The sequence below is a fragment of the Agelaius phoeniceus genome, chromosome 2, assembly GCF_051311805.1.
Source record: "Agelaius phoeniceus isolate bAgePho1 chromosome 2, bAgePho1.hap1, whole genome shotgun sequence".
In the NCBI taxonomy this organism is placed as follows: Eukaryota; Metazoa; Chordata; class Aves; order Passeriformes; family Icteridae; genus Agelaius; species Agelaius phoeniceus.
Window position 1 is genome coordinate 64,565,400 of NC_135266.1, and position 17,050 is coordinate 64,582,449.

Consider the following 17,050-nt stretch of genomic DNA (forward strand, 5'->3'; position numbering starts at 1 on the left):
TCCCAAGTACAGAATCAGGCCTGCTATCCAACCACAGCTGAAATATTTGAGAAAGCTTTGCTAGACCAGAAAAAACATGAGTGGCTGGGAAATTTTCAGGTTAACTCCATGGCCACAGGAAAAAGAGCTGTTCCCCTACAGGAAAGGGAAAATGAAGGCTTCAGTCAGTACAGCATGCAAGTGTGTGTGTGTAGCATCTTAGGGTGTCTGTCCTCATGGTGGGTTGATGTTTTTTTATAAGTTCTCTTTGGATGGGGACTAATTACTGCTGGTTTAAATTACATTAAAAGTCTGTGGGTGCAAGGGCTTATCAGTGATTAAAGAGATGACAAGGGGCACTAGCAGCTTGGTTTTACTTCAACATTATTTTTCACTATATTCCATGTTTTCTGTGCTTGTGAATATTTCTAGTAAGGAATGTTTTTGGAAAAAAACAACAACTTTTTGAAAAAAAAAAACCTTTCTGTTGGTAGAAATCAGTGTGACTATGGGCCTTTCCACTCCTCCAGAGCAGTATAATCCTGAAAAAGGTGCAGATTTGCCAGAATCAGGGTTGTGTTTTGGTAGAAACTTGTCTTTTTTCCTTTTAAAAGAAACTTAAAGCAAAATTTTGCAGCTGCATTTGATCATATGTCAGAAAGGCGAACTGACCCTGCTCATGTGGCCCCTGTTTCTGGTCCTGGAACAGGCCATCTTGTCATGTTGTGAGAAGTTCTGGACCACCAGAGATTTTAGGGTAATGAGATGCAAATACTGAGATGATGCAGAGCTGAGTCTGCTCCAAACAGCTGCAGGAATTACTTCTGTAGCATTAAGTTTAAATCATTATTGTTGCCCATGTCTCTAATATCTGACTTAGGTTAGGAACTCGGATTTTTTTGGGTTTTTTTTGCCCAACACGGGCTCAGTCTCCATTCTCAACCTAAGAGTGTATTGAACACACCTCCCAGCAGTACAAAGCCATGAATCCAACATTCCCTTATACTCCAAGAAAAGGTTTTACATCAAATTCCTTCAGAAGTTTTAAAATGTTGTTTGGAGTCTTTTAGTCTTCTGTTTTCAATAGCTGTATTTTTTTGGCATGTTGCACCTACATTGTTTCAAACTTAGTTCTTATAAAGACACACTTGTGATGTACTTAAAGGGTGCTATATAAATTCATGTAAATTGTAAATCATTTCAGCAAACACTTGCTCTTCAAGACCAAATCAAACTCAGGAGAGGCTGATAGTAAAAGGAACACACAGGAGGATGAGAGGAGAGCCGTGTTCACCCTGCAGCAGACCATTACTGGTCATCACCAACAGCCTACGAGATGCCAAGGCCCACCAGCCCTTTTTTGTGAGCAGAGGAGCCACAGCCTCCAGCTTTGGACTCCTGTGTAACTTCTTGGCTGTGCTCACAGGCTGTGGGGCAAGGGGGATTGCAGGCACAAGAAGGAGCCCAGCCTCGGCAGCATTGGGACAGAGGGAGCGTGTTGGTGCGTGTCCTCCTGCCTCTCCCAACTTGATGAGCAATTTTCAGGCATAAAGCTATTGTTTCGCTTGCTGGGCCTTCTACAGTGGCTGGGCCAAACTTCCTGCTAGGAGCCAGGATCTGCAACCTTATGAAAGTTGCAGGGCCCGGCAAGCTGCCGGTATTTTCAGCTGGATTGAGCCCAGAACAATTTTATTTTCATCAGAAATGTTCCCTGGCCCTACCACATGTGCAAGCATATATGAAACCACCAAGAAGGCTCCCTCCCCCAGCTATCTTATTTAGCTAAAATTCAGCTGCCCAGAAGAACTGTTTCTTATCCAAGCCCTTAGAGACAGGAGAGGAGTGGAGAGATTTAATTATAATCTTTCTCTCCGTGCACCTCCCACAGTACGCTAATGCTTTTCATTAGCCGAAGCCAAAACCTTGCTTTATAAGCTGTGAGAGCTGTCTTTTAAAAAACACATCCAGCATTAAAAGAGTTCTAAATGGCAGTAACAGCAGTGCAACCCTCATCCACAGGTGTGGGAGATTCGCTGGAGGATTGCTGGTGGAGAGGCGAGTTTTATTTGAAAGACATCTGATTCCTATTTCTGTCCACTGGCTGGTTATGCCTCACATTACAACACTTCTGTGCCCACTGACAATTTCAGTCCAAATGAATGAGAGAAAAGACTCAACATCCAGGAGCTCTAGATGATTTTTATAAGTATCCAGATGTTTAGACTTTTATCTGAAGCTTATACAAAAAATATGAGGCCACTCCCAGGGGCAGCTTGACAAATATCCTCAGTCATTTATTCAGTGTATAGGTCTAGAGCAGACATTCATATGGACATATTACTGGAGTAGGTACATCTGTTAACCTCAGTGGCATGGAAATGCAGGAAAATGAAGAATTACATTTTTGACCCACAATTGCAATGTTATTTGAATGACACAATTAAAGGAGTACCTTATATTGATGGAAAGGTTCTGAGAAAATATTACTGACTTAATTGTCATTGCCTTACAGAATACATTGAGCTGACTTTCATCTTTGAAAAATCAGAGTTTGTTTCTGGTACCTCCCCAGAAGGTGATTACCCAGAGGTCTGAGAACACTATGGATGGAGCTTGGTTCCCCACAACACCTGATTCTCTATTATTTTTCTTTTTTTTAAAGGAAAATGTAATTTTTCTTCTCATTCCCTTGCCCTCTGCCAGCTTCAATGGTATAAAGAGACAAATAAACCTCAGCAAATCACTAGGGCGGCTTCAGGGGTATTTGTTTGCTTTATCTGGTAGCCCTTGGAAGCTTCAGGCCGGTCCGGTTGTGCCAGCTCTGTACAAACACTGAGTGAGGTGGAAAATCCTCATGTGTGAAGAGCTGACAGCCTGTGTGGAGGGAAGAGCACAAGCAGCAGCAAAACAAATACCTGTCTGGTCAATAAAGGACAAGTGAAAAGGCCATGGGATTACATGGATTACAGTACTTGGTTACACAGATTAACCAGGCAATTAAAGGCAGCAGGAATAATAAATATCCTTCCAAGGGGAGCCTCTATTGGGCTGTAGGCTGAATGTGGCCATTCCAACTCTAAACTGGTTTTGCCAGAGAGGGAAAAGACCCTGAAAGCAGACCCATAAATGGGACACGCTCTCCTTGATTCCTCAAGAAATTTTATACCATTGACTGGGGTCTTTTTCATTTATATTTTGATGGTTTCTTATCTTACGTTTTAAAAGGAAATCTGCTGAATGTCTAAAATGCCTTTTGGCAGTCAGGCCTTTTGTTGCTGATCTCCAAGTTAAAAACAGTTTAACTTATCAAGAAGCTTTGGTGTAGATCTGGTGTAGTGGGTTGGTTCATTTGGTTTTTAAATGCTTTCTTTTGGATCACTTTTAATCATCACTTACATTGCACATGGCCATTTATGCATTGACAGGTTGATGGGGACTTCAATGTACATAAAACTTTCTCTGTCAGGACTTATGCCTCTCTGTCAGATTTTATCCTGTAGTAGAGAGGGTTCATGTACAGTTGCTGACAGATAAAATAAGCTCCTCCAGCAGCTGCAGCTCTGCCTCCCACAGATTTTTTTTTTTCTGGTTCACATATGAGTCTGTGTCCCCAGCTAAGTGTTGAGAAAGCACAGGGCTGTGCCGGGACAGACAAGCAGGAGCACGGCACCAGACCTGCAAGAGGGACAATGACTTTGCCACATCAAGGCCTGTAGTGCAACACTAAATGTGTTGGCATCCTTATTTAGCCCCAGGTGCAGGAGACAGGTAAGTAAACCATTCTATACTAAAGAAAAATGCATTTCCAGCCTGGATTTCTGCAGAGAAAACCTAAAAGGCAAGAAGCTGACTTTGAAAAAAAGATTCAAAGTAATGAATCATATAAAAACTGAAAAAGCTCATGAATTTTAAGCCTGTCCCATGATTTTAAGGACCTGATTCCTGAATTTGAAACTCATGGGTTTCAATATGAGAACCTGTGTTCTGTTGTGTGGTTCCTAAGGCAAAGCACTAAGGTTTCCTTCAAGCCTGGTACAATCATCTAACACTTGAGGTATTCAGATATTATAGCTGATATGAAAAGATGCCCAGCATCTGTAATTCACACAGAAGACAATGGAAACTGCAAACACTCAGCTCTGAAGGATCAGGCCTTTAATCATTAATATGTTTCCAGATCTATAAAAAAATGTTTCCTAAGACACTTTATTTCTGCAAGAAATTCCCTGTTGGCAAGAGACTTTTCATAGCTCCTTAAAGACCTATAAGAAACTGTGGAAGAAATAAAGAGGGGTTTTGCTTATGGAAATGAGACCTACTAGGGAGCAACTGGAAATGTTTTTATGAGTCTCTGTAATGAACTACAGTAGCAGTTCCATGTTGATTTTTATTGGAAGACCCAATAGTTTTTTCTTCTTCTTTTGTAAGCCTAATTTTTTCCCACCTGAAGCTTCATGTGTGGTCTCTTGGCAAAGGAGAATATTTTTGTAATGGCTGATGTGATATGTCTTTGTTTTAAGTAAGGAGATATTTCAGAGAACACTTCAAAATTTTTTTCAAAGCTTTCCTCGTTCATTTCAGAAGTTGAAAACAGCTAACACAAAAAAAATCCAGTTTGATTTTATATTTGCTCTTTAAGAGATAGAGCTCATAAACATATACTTGGTAATTTCAGTGGTACCAAAATTTGGGGCTTTATTAAAGGTAATTTTGAAGACTATAATAAAAATAACATCAAATATGAGGAACTATATGGATAGAAGATTTAAATATTAGATATAGGTCCATCAACCAACATGAGGATATAAACCAGAAGAGATAACAAATTAACATAGATGCTAGAAGCTTTGAAATAATTAAGGTGTTCATTGTATTAGAATTCTTCAGCCCTCTTTTTGTATTGATGATGAACATTTCTGTAAATAACTTGTTCCAAGTAAATTTAACCCAAACTACTGTTCATGTCCAATAACTGATTTCTAGTAGTATCTGAGAATGGTCACATTCCCTCAACTGACTTGGCACACAAAGAGTAGTTCTTATAGGGAAAAAATAAGGAAAAGGTAACTTTCAGTGAGAGCACCACAGTGACTTTTAAACAGACCTATCAAAGTGGACAAAAAACTGAAGTGCCCCATATATGACAAACAGCTCTGTAGTGATACTTTGAGTTACCCCAGGTATCTCTGAAAAGAGCTTCCTCCCTAAGCAAGTCTGGAAAGGAGCATGTAGCTTTTTCATTAGCCAAATTTTAAAATGCCTTCAGCAAAATTTTAGCAAACAAGTGACAAGGTTTTGTTAATGGACTCACTTTAGTTTGTGATACATGGTCTGATCACAGAGGTCACCGGATCTGAGCTCCGTTCAGGACTGCTTGTTCCAGCTTTCCTCCATGGCCATGGCTGTCAAAGTGGCACCCTCAGGCTTGCCTCCCTTAGCAGCATTCTGGGTGCTGAGTCTTCTGCCTCCTTCTCACCAATAGACACTTGAGTTGCAGCCCACAGAGATTTCACCTCAGTTTTCATTAAGCCTGCTTCTGGGAAGTTCTGTTGGTCTTACCCTTTTTGTGGCTTTTCTTAAGAAAAAAAAAATGCAGGAGATAAAGTGATTCCTTTAATCTCTGGAAGAAGAATCTTTCTCCTAGCAGACAAGTGCCACATCTTCTTTCTGTGTGCTCCCCTCTACTTTATTCCTGTTAGCTCCTATTCCTCCCCTTATGCTGATAAATCCATTCCTGCTTGTTTGCTTAACTATCTTCAGCACAGAACCTTTTTTCTTTATTTATTTATTCCCTACTGATACTTTTATTGCCTTTGGTTATATTTATTTCCAGAAAGGAGGAGAAACATGGAGCACCTTTTCCAATTATACCATTATGCCTATCATATTTACAGTACAGTGTATATCCTGGTATCCTGTTTTTCTTCAATTACATCAGAAAATGAATCCACCTAATTCTTTACCACATGAAAATATATTATGCTCAGTAGGGAAGGGACTGCTTGCTTGTTCCCTGTAAAATTTTGTTGAGGTTTGATGAGGAGCAAGTGCATAGGACTCCACCAGCAGGGCTTCCCCAGCCAGCTGCTTGATCACCATCATGTTCTTCTGCTCTGTCCCTGTAATGTGCTCAAGTGACCTGAGGCTGTGTCTGCTCAAATTTGGCTTGTTATAAACTCTGCTAGGTCAAAAACTCATTTCAATCACAAAGCAACTATTGTAGGGTGAGATGTCATACCCAGGGTAACAATAACTTCTATATTTCTGTTTCAATGAAAGACCCTCACCACCAATAAGAGCAATGTCAGGCAGGCAGACTATAATGTAGGTAGGTTGGTTTCTGATACAAGGGTTAACTTGCAGTCCTGACCTCAGTCAAATAAATTCAAAGTTTCACACAATTCCACAACAGCTTGTTTTCCTTCTTCTGCTTCTTCTGCAGCTTCACATTTCTCATGATAATGAATACCTGTAGCAGAAGATCCAATGAAAAGCACAATTATTTTTTTTTTGGTAGTCTTTCTCATGTAATTAGAGATGCAAATGGTGAGCAATCTCATCAGACTATATTTTCATGTTTTTCATAAATTCTCAGCAATATTCAATGCAAATAGGGGCTACTTGATTCAGACTTCTGGAGATTCACCCTTATTTGCTAGTCACTCTTTCTCAGATTTGATCTGTATACCTTGCCACAGACTTTTTATACTGTGCTGCTTGTGACGAGGCACCGCCATGCAATACATTCCATCCAATGTCTCCTTTAACAGGGACCTGGATATCAGGTCTTGGAGAAAGGTTTGGAAGGCAGCACTGAGTTTACAACTAGATATGAGCTTAAGCAGCAATCGCTCAGTGATTTTCTGTGTAGGTTCCAGCGTGCGATGCAATGTATTAACTGGAGATAAAATGTCCCTGTGGATTGTCTTTCTGTACTGAAGTAAATCCTAAGTAATTCCTTATGTGCTGCTTGGATGACTCCTTCAGACACATGACATGACTGTCTCAAGTAGTATACCTGTTGAGAAACAGTCCTTCTTAGACCATTGGGCTGTCCACAGCAGAATTCCTCTCAAAACAAATGGGGTAGTGGTAGTGGCATTTGAGGGCTTGGCTGCATCACCAGCTTTCTGATATTTGATGTGTATATTGAGCTGCTAAGCTTGTCTCAAGGTTTTATATGTGCCCATAATATTATTATTATTATTATTATTAGCATTATTATTAGCATTATTAAAGAAATTCTTTAATGTGAGGGTGGTGAAACACTGGAATAGGTTGACCAGGAAAGCTGTGGATGCCCCATTCCTGGAAGTGTTCAAGGCCAGGTTGGATGGAACTCTGAGCAAATCAGTCTAGTGGAAGGTGTCCCTATCCATGGCAGGGAGTTTGGAACTAGATGATCCTTAAAGTCCCTTCCAACCCAAATAATTCTAGGATACTATCCTTCAATGGCTACACCCCTTCAAGAAAAGAAGTTCTGATAATAATACCATTGTACGTATTTCATATAGGATTCATCTGACCAACTTTAGCCCTCAAAGTGTTTGATTTCCACCATTCCAAAACAGAATGCACAAAATAAGTGGGGTCATCTCTTTGCTTGTGTGTGCCTCTCTGATCGACTCCAAAGGAAATCTGGAAAAGCAGCTGAATCTACCCTTGGAAGTGGAAAGCGGATACTGTCATGTCCTTCAGGACATGGACATGGAAAATTCAAATAAATGATTTAACAATTTATTCATCTACCAAGCCATAGTAATTTATTGTGCACATGATCCCAGCTCACCCAAGCTAAGTGCTCACTTTAATCATTCTCTAAAGACACGCCTTAAGTTGTGGCAACTTAATTGCTTATCCAGGTCTATTCAGACCTCATTTTCTCAAAGTGCATGGTCATATTCACCCACTTTGTTCAGAAAGGCAACTAAATATTGGCTAACACTTTACACATAACCCGAGACACACAAAATTAGAAAAATGAGAGAAGTAATAGGTCTACAGTTGTTTTTATTTCAGGCAAACCTTCCAAGAAACAATGCAAATGTATAAAAGTAATAACATCTAGATGTCCTCTTGGTGTAAAGTTGGGAGAAAGGCACTAAAGCTATCAAAAAATATTTATAAATATTAGGAGTCATATTATATTTTTATTTGCTTTCAAACAGGAGCTGTGTGGCTCAGGGAAGGGAAACACTGACCTTTCATTTCTGTTCTCTCCAGCTTCAGTGCTGCTGCAGGCCCTAAGTGAAAATGAGTCTATTGGTCTCATCCAAACCTCAGCCCATGTTAGCCCACATTACAAAACACCAGAGAATTTGGCATGATCAGCAGTTTCTGCTCAAGAGAGGCCCAGGACTGCAATAGCAGAGGTGTTAGAGATCAGAATTTGGGAACACTGGTTGAGTTATGTGGGAAAGCAAAATACTTGGTCTCCTGCTTTCATTGGGACTGTATTCACTTGCACAAAATAAACACAGTATGAACAATACAAAAAATATTTATATCACAGCAAATGATACTTATAAATAAGGCAAACAGCTCATTACCACCATTCACCCAAAGGTCACAGAGTGCTTTTAAAGCAGAAATTTAGCTGCACTGGTGAAGCAGTGTAATATCGTTCTTATTTTACAGATGGAAAAACTGAGGCACACAGACACCTTCCTATCCAAGACCGCACAGGAAATCTGTGGCAAGACCAGCACAGGCTCCTGATCACCGGAGTCTGCATGTGGAGGGGTTTGGGGAGGACAGCTGAGCTCCCTTGCACTCAGATGCCTGTGGCAAGAGCTGAAGCACACACCAGCAAAAGGTCAGTGTATCCATTCTCCAAGCCATAAAGTTCCAGGCTGAAAAGAAATATAAATGAAATTAGATTTTTCTGAGGTTTTTCTTTTTCAAATATTAATTGTTTCTTGGCACCAGGAGTCATTTTTACATCAAAAATAGTTATGTATTACATACTGTTATTTACATAAGTTTGCACTGTCTCTAATTTGGAAAGTTTAATAAGAATATAAGGAAAACCTGTAGACCACTGGATATAAGCCTGATGCTGTCCCTTAGCACCATGTGATGGTAAACTGTTCTAGCTGAAATGGGTGAATGTCCTCTTATGTCTCTGTTTCCAGGTTACTGGTTTGTTTTTTTTTCCTGAACTGATATCCACATTACTTCCTCCTTACATCCTCTGAGCTGTAAACTAAATTTAACATTATTCTGGATCGCAGGCTTTTGGCTATAAATGCAGCTGCTTGGAGTAAAATCAACCACCCAGAAGAACCCAGCCTAGGAGAAGCAATGCCTGGGTACTGTGACAGAAGTGATTTTTATGGGAATGAAGCCAGAGGAAAATCAGTTGCTCTATAGCTGAGGATCTCCCAGATCCTTTTGCAAGCCTCACAGTATCATCAGCACATCACCACATGTGCACAGACTGTCATTCCTACAAATTATTCTCATTCTTCATTCCCAGGTGCTTGGTCAAATGCTTTGACTCCTTTTTTCTTTTGGTGACTCCAGTCCTTTCCTCTTTCCTCCACACCTTTCATTTTTGAAGGCTCTCCCCTAATTTGCTGTTTGCTCTCCAAAAAAAATGCTATACTATGAGTCATTAGGTCCCAAGTGGACTTCTCTGCAGATTCCTTATTTTTATGCCTGTCACCCAGTTCCCCTGCATTACAATGAGCCCCATTAAATGGGATTACTGGCTGAGGATACTGCCATGCTCCCTAAGCACCAACCTAGTGTTGGAAGCAGCACTGAGCTGCAGGGCTTCTCTGGACAGTCCTTGGCAAGAGGACCATCCACCACAGGGAAGAAAGATGGGCTTTTTCTTAAAAACTAAAAACCATATTTAACTGGTGTCCTTCATGTGAGCTTTCAGCCTGTGAGGAGCAAGCCAGGAAGCAAAAGGAAGTCCTAAGGGAGTTGGTGCAGCACACCTTAGGATGCATGTGCCCCACAGCACATCCAGCTGACTACATCTCTGGCTTGCAGTGTGGATGGAGCTCCAGCAGAAATTATTGTGGAGAGGCCTCCAGGAAGAAAGCAAAAGAGAGAGGAGTCACGCTGTGATGGCTTCTTCAGGCTGAGACATCTTGCTAGCTTTTAAAGCCAAAACACAGTTGTAGTGTTAATGCTGCTTAGGTTAAATATCTCACCTTCTTCAGACAAGCCTGGGGGAGAGAAACTCAGTCTGAAATGAGAAAAGTTTCCCAAAGGTGAGTTCATAGATCACAAAATGCGGAGATGGAAAGAATCTATTCAATCATCTATCCCATCTCTCTGCCAGTTTAGAATTACTCCCCATGATGTTTTTAACATAACTGCTTTTCTCATTTGAAAAAAAAGAAAAAAAAAGTGGGAAAAAATGGGGGAGAAATGGTCTATGAGCTTTTCTATGAAAAACTGTTTGATTCCTTGACTTAATTCTAGTGTCTCCTTTTGCTTTGTGCAGATGAGTTCAGCATGTGCCAGGATGAAGAGCAAACCAATATTTTCTGGAGGGACTCTTCCACCACCTGCAGCATCCAACAACTGGAAAAATCCTCCCAATAAGTGGGTTGCATCTGCATTTTCTTAACTGTGTTAAATTTCTCCTCCCTTTGCATGAGACTGAGAAGTCACTCTTCCATGATAGCATTCTGTGTGGTTATGGACTAGCTAGCCTGGAAAGTGCTACCTAGTCTCCCCTGTTTCAAATATTACATGCAGAATGAGACACACCTTTACTAAAATAATGGAAGTAAGCCATGAGTCTAAAAAGTGGTTTGGATGGTGCAGTTATCAAAGAAACCATCCTATTTCACTCTGGGGAAGAGAAGAAGAAATAATGTTTTTCACCTCTAACTGAGGATTCCACAAGTCTAACTTTTTTTTTTTTTTCCCAGTTTAATTTATGTCCATGTGTTACATAGTCTGGATCTCTTCTAAATGTCTGGTTGGACACTGCAGCCTGTTTAACCCCCAGCACAAGTTTCCCTCTCAGAGTCGAGATGTCCTGGGGCCCTTGCAGGGCTCCTTGACAATACATAAATTTGGGACAACCCTGTCCATGCAAGAAAAGTTCAGAAAACTGAAGATAGCACGTGTATTACCCAGAATGTTCTATTAACACAGGCAAATGGTAACCTATGGAGGCAGCAAGACTTTCTCCCTGCTCCCTCTGACACTGATGCTGCAGTGGGAGTGGTGGCAGCAAGACTCTGGGTTTGTAGGAGTCCACTCTGGGGCTCCTCAGCCCATGCTATAGACACTACGGCCACTTTCAGACTGCCGAGGTGGGAAACACTGGTATCAGTGTAACATCAGAGCCAAAATAGCTTATTTTATCAATTTAGAGTAACAAAAGTGAAGAACTTCTCGCTCCGCTCATCTCTTGCATTCATCACCATGAAATGGAAGAATGTGTACAGAGTCGTGCAACAAGCTGTCACATCAGCTTCAAAATCAATGGCCCACACAAGCAAATTTCCCTACTGTACAGCCTTGTTATTTAAGATTATTTAATCAAAGGTGGCAGAAAGCAAGAGGTGGTTGTTGTTTATTAGTTCTTTTTTCCCCAGGAAAGCAATTCAGCCATTTCCAGAACCAGCCTGAGTGTTGACAGCAGCGTCTACCCACAGATACAAGGTATAAATTGCTTAATTATGTGTGAAGATTATGGGAGCCATGTCAAGCCTGAGTCACCAGCAGTTATTTGAAAAGGTGAAACAAAAATGATTAGCAGATTCCTTTGGAAAGTGGTTATTGTAATTTTCCTTCAGGCGCATGTGGGTGTTGCTGTGTCTCCTGGCAGTACTGTGGCTACCTCCACAGTGTGTGCAATGGCAGGGGCCAAACATAACTCAGGGCTTGGACATTGCAATATTAATAGCCTTCCAGGGGACAATGCAAGGGAACAGATGAAAAGGTGGATAATATGATTTCCTAAAAAGAAAAAAAAAAAAAAAAACAAAAGAAAATCACCCAAGCAAGTAAAGTCTTTGGGTTAAAGACTATTATTGTAGCACTAAGGACCTTTCCCTCACCTGGTTGTATGCAGAAAGCTTTCAGCATTTCCAGAACTACCACTAAAATGAGGAATGCCCAGTGATACTCCATTTTGTGTAGTCTTATGCTGCTGGCAAGCGTTGAGCCCATGAGTGTGACTCTGAAGACAGAACATACCTGTTGGATGTCACAGCACAGTGCAAGCAGCACAGTCCTACTGGGTAAGTCTAGTTCAGGCTCCTCTTCACTGGTGCCATTTTTGACTCCTCAGGGGAGGTAGGTGCTATACTGGTACATGCTGCCATTAGCGAAGGCAGAGTTGCACTTGAGGTATCACCACAGTAACCGTGTGATTAAAAAAAAAAGAAACTTGTCTCTTGGTGTAGATTTTCAGCGCTTTGGGGAGTGCAGCAAACATTGCATTGGAAAAGAGCCTTCCTGCAGTGTTTGAGTTCCTGCACTTTCAATCCCTGCAGATAGCGTGGAAGTGGGTGGAAATTTAATAGTAATAAAAAATAGGGATAGTTAGCTTAATTGTTTTGACCTTCTGAAAAAGCTGAGGGGAAAACGCAAGAAGTTTCTTCCTTTTGTTTATTTATTTATTTTTCTTCCTTTCCCTCCTTTCCCTGCCTCCTCTCTCCCTTCCCCTCCTCTCCTCCGCCACCCCATCCATGCCTCCGCGGCCCGGCCCCGCCTCCCACCACTCGCTCAGCCCTCCGCAGCCCCCGCGGCAGCATCACTTTTTTCGCTTTTAATTCCTCCCACCTTCGCCTTCCTCCCTCCCCGCGCCCGCTCCGCGCCCAGTTTCTCACCTTCTCCGCAGCCTCCCGCCACCCACGACGGGGCCGCCGCGCCAGACCCGGCTCCCGCTCCGTTCCCGCTCCGCTCCCGCTCCGTTCCCTCTCCGCTCCCGGGGCATTCCCGGCTCCGTTCCCGCTCCCGGTGCGTTCCCGCTCCGCTCCCGCGCAGCCCCCGCCGCGCCCCGTCGGTGACTCGGCAGCGCCACCCGCTGGCGGCCGCGGGAAGGGCGGCCCCACGCAGCCCCGCCGGCCGCGCCGCGGGGACCCGGGGGCACCGAGGGCGCTGCGGGGCCCCTCCGGAGCAGAGCCGGCATGGCGATCACCGACAGACATCGATGCAGCCCAAGCCTGTCACCCCGGGAGCCGCGCACGCCTGCGCATCCCGGTGCCAGAGGCAGCCTGGAGGGCACTGGCCAGGATCCCTCACCAGTTCCTGCTGGTTTTATTCTGGGCAAACAAGGTTGCACCAGGCATTGAAGTTACGCAGCACCATATGCAGAGCTGGGCAGCAACGTGCAAGGCTGGTTAAAGCCGAGTAATCCTGTCTCAACCTTTCCTGGGTTGTCCATTCCCACCTGGAGGCTGAGCCCAGGCCTGGCCTTGTCCTGCCCGTGGGAGGGATGACAAAGGCCTGTGGCAGCTGGGGTGCCCTGCGGCTGTGCCCAGCGAGGGCAGCATCTCTCGGCTGCCATCTCTGTGTGCCACAACTCCTCCTCCTCCGTGCGGCAGGCACTAAAGGTCACAGGGATGCTCCTTCAGGAAACGCTCTCTGTCCTGAGTATGCTCTCTGTCTGGGGTGCACACTCAGCAGGAGCCTCCAGACAAAGGGTCTGGAATTAAAAACTTTCACATTATGCCTGTCCAAAAGGGAGGTATTGATGGACTGCAAAAAAACAAGCTTTGACAACTCTTTCATTCCTTTGCTGGTTTGATGGCACTGCCTTTTACAGCGCTCGTTGCACACTGACCTTCTCTAATGACCGCAAACATGGCTAAAGAAGAAACCAGAATATTCTGTGGTGTGATGCAATTATAAAATCAGTTTTCCTAGGGAAGTTTTCCTAGGGAAGTTTTAGATTCTTTATGTGACATTTTCTTAGCATGTGCAAGTTTGCACATAACACAAATTTAGCAACCTCTGAACTGTCTGGAGAGGTTCAAAGTGACAGTCCCCCTTAAGCATACAATATTCAGCTTAAAATTTATAAAAAACCCTCTATTTCTAGCTGTGGGCACCTGTCAGATATCGCACATTTAGTCTGGCACTGAGTATTTGAAGTTGATGGTGAAGGAAATATACTTTAATGTTTGACAAACAAGGAGCTCTGCTTCTTTGAATCTGGTCAGGAATTTGGAAGGCTAAAGCAATCTCAGAGCAGGGATTCATGAGCTCAGGTGTGCTGCTCAAAGGTGGATGACAGACAAAATGTGCTACAGAGGTATGGAAAGGTTACCTAAATGGTAAGACTGGTCAGAGCAAAACCAACACCTTCTGGAAAAAAGGGTTCCAGTCTTCTTTTCTGGTATAAATCTCAAACTTTTTCAAGCAGCTAAAAGAAAATGCAGGGCAGTTAGCATGAGATTCATTTAAGAAAAAATATCCATATGAAAAAATCATAAAATATTTTTTCTACTTTATTTTTTTCAGTTTTCAAATTTCATCCTAGATTTTGGAAACAAAATCCAAGTAGTTCTACATATACCATGAAAAGGTGTATATGTACATTTTTGTTGCATTACTATTTAAGTTTTCTATTTTCCTGGACTACTTTGCCTCATTTATTAAGCTGAGCCTCATGTGCAGAATACAATAGGGGGATACTTTAATCAGATGGAATTGTTGATACATTCATGCTCAGGGTTTCCTTGCTGATTCAGTTTCTTATTCACTAGTTCCCTGCTGTAGCAGGGGTATCTCATGTTTGAAACCTTGCATGCTGGTGGGAAACATCCTGATCCTTTAGATGCTGCTGTAGGAACATCCAGCTGAAACAACAGATCCAGCTCAAACAAGGACTGCTCACGTGGGCAAGGATTTGAGTCATCCAAGCCCAAAAGGACTGGTAAGGAGGAGGAAGCTGTTTCATCAAAAACCTGGTAGCAGGAGATGTAAATACATAACCAGGCAAAGAGGCTGATTTTGTGGATCATATGCACAAGCAGTTGTGCTGAACTGGGTGGTGTCATTTGGAAAGCACCACAGAAAAGGTGCATACAGAGAGCTCTGAATCAAAGGTGCTTTGATGTAGGACGTTGAGGTGGGTATATGGAATAACAGAAGTGCAAGCAGTGTTTGCTCTCCTTCTGAACCCAAAGTGGAATATCCTAGCATTAAAATCTGAGCTTTTTTGGGTGTGGCAGCACTGTGTGTGTGGCACTTGAGCTAGTGACAGCAGGTCCCTTTGCACGTGTCGAGGGCAGGGAGGCAGAATGTAGGCTCTTCTCTCTGATGCTCTAAATTTCATCAGCTGCATAGCAAACACAAGGCACTGCAGAGAGCAGCTTGCACCCTGGCTCAAGGGCTGCTCACCCTGGCAGGGGACTGCCAGCCTGCCAAGGCCACGAGGCCAGGAGAGCTGTGATTCCCCACCCCAGGGGCATGTCTGAAGGCAGGAGAGCTGTGATTCCCCACCCCAGGGGCATGCTGGATGCTCCTCTTCTAGCACTCTTCATCTCAATTAAGGCACAATGAAACGGGACCTTGAGCAGAACGTGCCAAGGGGGAACTTGAGATAAATGTGCAGCTGCACACATCTCCTGTAAGGGGGTAAGTTGCACATTTTGCAATTAGGGTGAGCTAATTGTATGTGCACAGGCAGTTGCCACAGCTCAGCTGATGGGTGGTAACTTATTAAACCACAGTAATGTGAGCACTTTGAGTCATGAAACCATACCCAAAGTGTTTGCAGACTCAGGGTCTCAGAACCCATTGCCTTCCCATTCCCTTGCACTGTCATCTTGAGGACAGGGAGAGGAATTGAAAACCTGTGCTGTATATTCTGATGCAAGATGAATTTCCCAAGGGATTCTTGGATTTCTAGCCAGAATTTCAAAGAATTTAACAATGTTTTCTTTTTAAATGACCGTGAATCAAAATATTCATTTTAAGTGGGAATGTTTGGGAAAGAAAAAGTTCTGGAAATTTTCAGCATAAACACTAGTTCTTGTACGAAGACATGAAGAGTGATATTCAGGAGGCCTGAATTTCCCCCAAGTCTCTGGGCCTTGTGTTTCTTCAGCTAGAAATCTCTGCAAGCCTTGAGCCATCCAGAAGGGAACCTGTCCAATTTGGTGGAACTGTGGCTGGACTTGCTAGGTTCTAGGAAGCTTGAGGAGAAGATTATCTGTCAAATACTTTCACTCCTCTGCAATTTCCTCATTAGTTTTCTGTACACATGCATGTGACCTGACAAACAGAGTTCAAATCAGCCAGGGGTTATTTTATTTGTTTATTTTCAGAATTTTCCTGATGCCAACCCTGTTAGCAACACTGATGAAGTGAGCTTTGACCTGGACAGCATAGCTGAGATTCTGGCCCTGGTGATGTCAATGGGATCTTCCTATTGATCTTCAGACCAGGATTTCAACACACTGAGCTGCCTACAAGTGAGGGTATAGAGATTATTTGGGGAAGATTTTCTTTTAAATGACTTTTTAATTAAACTGGAGATAAAACCATTTGTGCTTGAGGCTAATGCATTGCTGAAGGAACTGGAACTCAGGCCTTATAATAGGGTATTTTTTGTGTGTGAGAGAGGATGGAGTGAACTAATAGAAACAACTGTAAGAAGCCTAAATGGTGGGAAATAACAAAACAGTCCCTTGCAGCTGGGGAGCAGGGGCCTGGGCTCCAGCGGGTGGCTGTCACACCAAAGTGTGTAGGGGTGGTGGCACCACTTTGTGCTCTGCAAAGTGGGGCAATCTCAGGGCTGCAGCTGCAGCTGCCTCCTCACAGGTTTCCTCCCCTGGCTTCTCTGCTGCCTTCATGTCTCCCCTACAAGAGGATACCATTAGAAAAAGAGCCAAAATTCTCCTTTCAGAGGAGTTCTTCAGCTTTCTGTCCTTCCCTATGATGGGTGGTGCCACCAACTGTGGGTGCACGCTCACTAGAAACCGGAGTAGGAATGTGTATAACACCTTTGTGTGCATTCCCTCTGTTTATTTGCTGCCTGCTGTTATGCTCAGCGTTGCCCTGGAGATCACAACATTTCAGCAAACACCACCGTGTTGTGCTCCCAGGAGAGCCCTTTTCCCTCTTCCCTTCAGGGACAGAG

The 17,050-nt window shown here is 43.1% G+C and overlaps 1 long non-coding RNA gene across 3 annotated transcripts in view; it reads right to left on the reverse strand.

Annotated features, from left to right (window-relative positions):
- The window catches only part of LOC143693354 (uncharacterized), a 67,497-nt gene extending 54,467 nt beyond the window's left edge, over positions 1-13,030 (reverse strand). For 2 of the 3 annotated variants that reach the window (XR_013180936.1, XR_013180934.1), the window contains exon 1: positions 5,291-12,628. This is a non-coding gene — a long non-coding RNA (uncharacterized LOC143693354). Of the gene's footprint in view, positions 1-5,290; positions 12,629-12,788 lie in introns of those variants that run through there. The other variant, XR_013180935.1, reaches the window with a different exon arrangement.
- Positions 13,031-17,050: the final 4,020 nt, after the last annotated feature.